This window comes from Osmerus mordax, chromosome 15 (assembly GCF_038355195.1).
Source record: "Osmerus mordax isolate fOsmMor3 chromosome 15, fOsmMor3.pri, whole genome shotgun sequence".
Classification (NCBI taxonomy): domain Eukaryota; kingdom Metazoa; phylum Chordata; class Actinopteri; order Osmeriformes; family Osmeridae; genus Osmerus; species Osmerus mordax.
This window is the reverse complement of record NC_090064.1, coordinates 16,625,653-16,632,208: the sequence shown is the minus strand read 5'-3', so window position 1 is coordinate 16,632,208 and position 6,556 is coordinate 16,625,653. Positions and strand designations below refer to the sequence as shown.

At 38.0% G+C, this 6,556-nt stretch overlaps 1 long non-coding RNA gene across 1 annotated transcript; it reads right to left on the bottom strand.

Annotated features, from left to right (window-relative positions):
* Positions 1-2,802: 2,802 nt before the first annotated feature.
* On the bottom strand, positions 2,803-4,434 carry LOC136957371 (uncharacterized). Its single transcript, XR_010878301.1, has 2 exons — positions 4,329-4,434; positions 2,803-3,687 (listed from the first exon to the last, which is right to left on the bottom strand). It is a non-coding gene; the product is annotated as an uncharacterized lncRNA (long non-coding RNA).
* Between the last annotated feature and the right edge of the window lie 2,122 nt (positions 4,435-6,556).

Genomic DNA, 6,556 nt, shown 5'->3' with positions numbered 1-6,556 from the left:
CTTCTCCTTCATGTGCTGCTTTCCCCTGTATACAGTTTCAATATTTTAGCAGATATATTCATATACACAATGAATGTTCCATACTTGTATAATTTTATGGAGCTGAGGCTACAATTAGAATACAAATCACATAGTTTGACAGAAGCTGGCAATATTAGAAAGTTCTGCAATAATTGAGAATTGAACAACCTAAAATATTATTTTAAGTTGGAAGCGCTGTTGCTTTACAAACAACACAATTGGACCTTTTCCCATAATTAGTATTGAATGTTTTGATGACCATAGATGAAACATTAAAGCCACGTGTTTCATGAATTCTTTTTTTTCAAATTTGTAATATTGAAACTGTTACTTAAGACAACTAAACCATATTCCTAAACGAACGATATGTATGGTGGAGCTTTACGTCATTCTAATATCCTACAGAAGGTCTCAATAGGATGAGGATTATGTTGACTTGTTGACGGTACCTGCATCAAAATGTTAAGTTAAAAACACCAGCCGGACTGTTTCCAATACAAGGTGATTCCATATCAAATTAAAGTGAGTATTAAATACATATATGTACATAATGAGATGTAAAAATAGAAATGTTAAACAAAAACATGGACAAAGAGGAAACCTATTACAAAAAAAAGAAAGAAATCTCACATCTGTTTCAGAAATGCCATAGGAGCTGGTTGCATATTCAATGAACAGTAAGTTCGGAAGACCCAACTATATTTACATTTAGTCAACTACACTGACTATTTCTCCTGATTTTTCCTTTACGGAACACTTTCTAAGGAACCATTCCCTTATTAGCAAAACATGGAGCGTAATGACAATTTAATTTTAAAAAGTATTAGGGACACTTTGCATGGATTGCTAATTTTGTTGGCTAACACACAATGAGATTGTTCTTAACGATCAGAAATCTTTCAATACCTTTTCATCAGGTGTGCCTGTGGAATGACAAGACTCTTTACACTACTGGGACAGACACTTTCAAGTAAGGTAACATTGTAATCATAACCAACTAACTATGGAACAAATAACATTTTAAACACATGCATTTTTTTATCACACCAAATTTCAGTTATTATGAGCAGCCTGTTAAAGCAGTTAAACACCAATATTTAAAACACCCTGAAAGTTTAACTGGAATTAATTTGCTTGGACTGCAGGAAACATTCAAGACATTGTACACTCACCTTTTAACAGGGTTTCAATGAATATAAAATATTCTACATCTATTGACATTAGAAATGGCATGAGAATGGACAAATCACAGTGGATCATATGTGTGGTTTGACAGTTTGGTGGTGGGTCAGAGACTGATTGAAAGAGTTTGGTCTTAATAATAAAACTTTATTACACATAATAAAGGTGCATTTCTAACTACTTCAACAGTTACACTAAACATTTTTTTCACTCACCTCCAAAGATCAACCAGGTGTTAGTCAGAGTACAGGTGCCAAGCCTGGCGGGGGCGTATAGATGGCCTGGTTGGGTCTGTCTACAGACACAAAGACAAACAGAAACAAAATAGGTTAAGGGTGAGTCATTTGCTCAAGTACATCAAGCAAGTCTCATATTACCTCTGCAGTGGAGGTGCAAGACAGCTGAGAATGAGACCAACAGACAGCTATGTTCAGCCATGGAGGCCAATTAGAGACCTCAAGGTTAGAGTGAGTCAGAGGTGTGGAGTTGAGAGAGTTGAAAGGCCTCCTATTTGTCCCATACAAATGTCTTGAAGGAGGTAACACATCCTCAAGCTATTAGCTTCTGCTATATTATTGCCTTGTACACAACTCAACACTTTCCCTAGGGCATTAATGAATCCCTGACAGCAATCTTGACCGTTGACATTTATACTGAAGACAAATAATATGTGATTGACAAGATATTTGATGATCTTTCAAATAAAAATAACTGAACAAAAAACACATCAACCTTTTTTAGGATCAAAACCATTTGGGGGGGATTTCACTTTAGAAACCTAATTAACAAAACGACTGTTAATTTGTCAACTTTTTAGTTTGTGTTAACAGGTAATTGTCCACAGGTTTTATGGAAGCTTAGTGAATAGTGACATATAATATGAAAATCACAGGTCACTTGTGAGGGCTGACATGTCTCTCCGTCCTATATATTATTTTTATGTGCAGTGAGACCTTTGCAACAGACTGCAGATGCCTTGACTAATCCTATAGAAAATCAAAGGGTGGCACAACATCTAATATACAAGGAAAGTAATCTAGAAAGAATTTCACAGGTTTATCTTTGTGCTCAAGGATAGAGGGGAGGAAACAATGCCACGTCAACAAGATGGAGTGTAGACTACAGTGACGATAGGAGAGTGACCTTGCCTTGGACACACAGCCACAGTTGTGTAAGATGGAGTGACCGCTTAACGTCACTTTCCATTTCAGGAATCCAAACCTTCACAAAAAACATTACTTATAATCAAGCAAGTATTGTCAAGACTTGACATGTTTACTTTATGGCAACAGTTGAATTTTGACTACAGAAATGTCCATGTGTATCAATTGTGCAAACAACCTTCTAAGCTTTCCACCTCCCCCTATAGGTTAACACTTGTAGCTAAAGCTTGTGATGACCTATCCTGCCTTTAATTGGAACATTTGAAAAATATGGATACAAATATTTTCTCTGGCAAAAGATCAGAAGGTAAAAATGAACCAGTAGATGCATGTCAGTTCATGCATTGACTTTGCATTTTGATCCAAAGGAGATCCTTTCTGTCAAAGGAAGTTTTGTATGTTGTCAAGTATCAGGTTAGAATAATTATGATCAATCTTGAAAATCACAACAATCTCCATTTATTGCATTTACATTTAGTCATTTAGCAGACGCTCTTATCCAGAGCGACTTACAGTAAGTACAGGGACATTCCCCCGAGGCAAGTAGGGTGAAGTGCCTTTCCCAAGGACACAACGTCAGTTGGCACGGCCGGGAATCGAACTGGCAACCTTCGGATTACTAGCCCGATTCCCTCATCGCTCAGCCACCTGACTCCCTACTTATTGGACAGCACTTTCAGTTTGACAAAGGAAGTAATTACAATAATTTGATACAGATCTCAGAATGGGGGATGCCTTGATGGTTGCCAGGGTTGAGTACCAGAAAAGTGATCAACGCAGGTTTGGACCAGTGGAAAACCTCAGAATTTGAGTCAAGAGCTTATGATCAAGTTTATTCATGTTGCTGTTGTCCCTTACAAGAATGCCTTGTTATATTTCAGTGGAACGTTTGTGCTTTCAGGGGGGTCAACAACTGTCCCTGGATGAACATGTACTTTCAGATCAAACCCAGCAGAGACTGAGAAAGAGATGGCCAATATGAAAGAAGAGTTCCTGAAGCTTAAAGAAGCTTATGTCAAATCTGCAAGTCAGCATGTATGTAGGAGCTGGCTGGCTGACCCTAACCGGCTGAGCAGCAACTGCTGGATGTCAGTGAAAGAGTTCAGCTGCTCCACTCTCAGATACCAGTAAAACACTGAGAAGAAACTTTGAGAACACGCCAAGTAAACTGTAAGTATATTATGTAGGTCAAAGGTATTGTGAAAATCCATTGATTGAGCGATAGTAATTCTGTATTGTTACAAGGTGGCAGGAAGCAGGTGAGGGGAAAAAAGTTCACAGCTGTCAACAACATGGTATCCTTTTCCTCCAGGTGAGGGAGCTGGAGACAGAGGGGGAGATGGAGCAGAGGACGAGAAGTAAATCACCTACCATAGTGGTTTTTAACCCTGTCCTCAGGGAACCCCTGTCCTGCATGTTTTAGATGTTTCCCTGCTCCAACACACCTGATGCATACCTTCAAATGCATGTTTGTTACCAGGCTTCTACAAAGCTAGATAACGACCCATTTATTTGAATCAGGTGTGTTGGAGCAGGGAAACATTTAAAACATGCAGGACAGGGGTTCCTGAGGACAGGGTTAAGAACCACTGACCTACCAGGTATATAGCAGTTAATTATTTTGTCAAAATTCCTTACATCAGAGCGCAGATTGAAAAACAATGGAAGGAAATGTATGGTCGAAATGATTTTTTTCCCCCCATTTGTTATGGACCAACTACCTACATAAAGAAATCAAATGTAACTTTAATTTTATTGAAAAGTTATAATGAACTGATTTAAAGTTTCTTTTGGAAATCCAAATGAAATGTATCCTTATGCAAAGAGAACTCTGGTCTACTACTGTGGCAATGTATTTCAAAACCTTGTTACTTACAGAAAGTCAAAATACTGATATTTTAATATCAATATTAAATACTGTATTCATATTATTCCTTATATATGAATATAAATCATACTCACGTTTTGATGGGATTTTATTGAGCAGTCCTAAATTCTGCTGTGCCATCAGAAGGCAATTTTGATTGTAGGAGGCAAACAGCTTTTCTGTCTAACCTTGCTAACTATTCGAAAGCCACACTGATAAAACATGAATCCATGAACTAGTATTATTCATGCCTCAGGTGACCTGTTTGGCCAAGGGCCAGTAAACAGGTCTATATGGCCAGATATGTGGCCATGTGACACTTCAGCAGCACATTGTCTTTTTGTCCTTACTGCACGTGTAAAGATAACCTCTTGGATTACTGTGTGACGTATGCAAAAAGATTAATAAATCTGTCAATTCTATTATGGTACCTAACTGATATTAAGAATAAACAGTTGTTTGACTGTACACATTGGCCCTATATCTTCACTGACAACTGTATTCATAACCGCCCTGCAAGTTACTCCGCAATGTTAACTTTGTCCTCTTCCAAGCAATATACATTCAAAAACTTGTTTACATGTCTGTAATTCTGTTAAATTGTTACTCGACCCCTTTGCTTTGCATTGCGTTCGTAAAGCTGGTAGGGGTGGCAGGCATATGCTATGCAAGAATACAGAGAAATTGACAGTATTTAGAAAAATACTGTCAACAAAGTACTGTCCATCCATTCATGACTGTACTTTCACTGGCATTAAAAGTACCAGACAGCTGAGAATGATCCCCTCAACAGAGAGGGTAGCATTCAGTTCAGGAGGCTAATTACGGAGCCTCACAGTCAGAGGTGCAGCCTGAGGTTTAGATTTATGAGAGTTGAGAAGGCTTCTGTTTGTCATGCAAAGGTCTTGAGAGAGGTAACACTTTCAATAACGGCTAACACATTTTTATATCATAGATAAATTAACATGACACACAACTGACTGTCATCTTGACCAGCAAAAACAACACTTTGTTAATTTCTGCATTTACATTTAGTCATTTAGCAGATGCTCTTATCCAGAGCGACTTACAGTAAGTACAGGGACATTCCCCCCGAGGCAAGTAGGGTGAAGTGCCTTAGCCCAAGGACACAACGTCAATTTGCACGGCCGAAAATCGAACCAGCAACCTTTGGATTACTAGCCCGATTCCCTAACCGCTCAGCCACCTGACATCCCCGCATTTAACAAGGATCTAATATTCAACAGTTCCACATGTTACTTGAGAGGGTTGACATGTGACTACCTTCTATGAGTAGCTCAAATATTATTATTTATGGGAACCGTGCCAAGCCAACCAGATGGAGCATGGCAATCGAGTTGACCTTGACTGAATTGATGGACTTTGGCTTTCTTAGAGGGACAGCTGCAGTTCTCTGCCTCAATATGCAAAGAAATACGAAACAATTCTGGAAAACACCCTATAAAGTGAAGATTAGAAACTATAAGCTCTGACATTTGGTATTCCCATCATGAAGCTGCCTTACGATGTAAAACTCCCTATTAGGTGTCATTACAAAGGATGATGCATTTGAAGCAGTCAGGTCACTCCTCCCCCTGGCCCCTATGATAGCCTCTTGGAACAATGAGCCTCATAGGTCTATGGGAGCACACCTCTACCCCAAATAAAGAAATCATTTTTAAATCGAGCTTGTTTTCTGTCCATGTAGGGCTGAACAGTACCCTTTATAAACAAGCTTGCAGGGCTGGAGAGGAGACAGAGAGCAGGCAACCTGAAGGTAAGAACATAGATCTGTTAGAGAGACAGAGCAAAGAAACTTGTCAATGAAAAAAACATTTGTCTTAAGCTGATTATCAAAGTGTATCTGCAAACAATGAGCTGGTCAATAATTAATTCTTCATATCTATTTTATTCTCAGGAGTTTTGAACAAATCCAGGCCTAACAATCAGGTATAACTGTTGAAATTAAATTTAACAATAGAGTCTAAAGCATAAAAAGAAATATTAAAAACTGAACAATGATTTAGAGCTGTTGAAATAGTATCAACAGTCATTATATATTATACATCATGTTATGTAACGTGTTAGAACATAAGTAATTGTTGTTGTTTTATGTATGCATTGAATATTGTAGAAACAAAATTTCATTTTACTTACATTTTCGTGCTATTATAGGATTTGGACTGGTACTGAAACTGGTCTTCACTCTAGCCCTAATGTCTTCATCTAAAACATACTGCAACAGTTTGTTAAACTATCGTGGGGGGGATTAATATTTTATAAAGATAATATTGTTTATTTTTCTCATGCCACAGATCTCAGG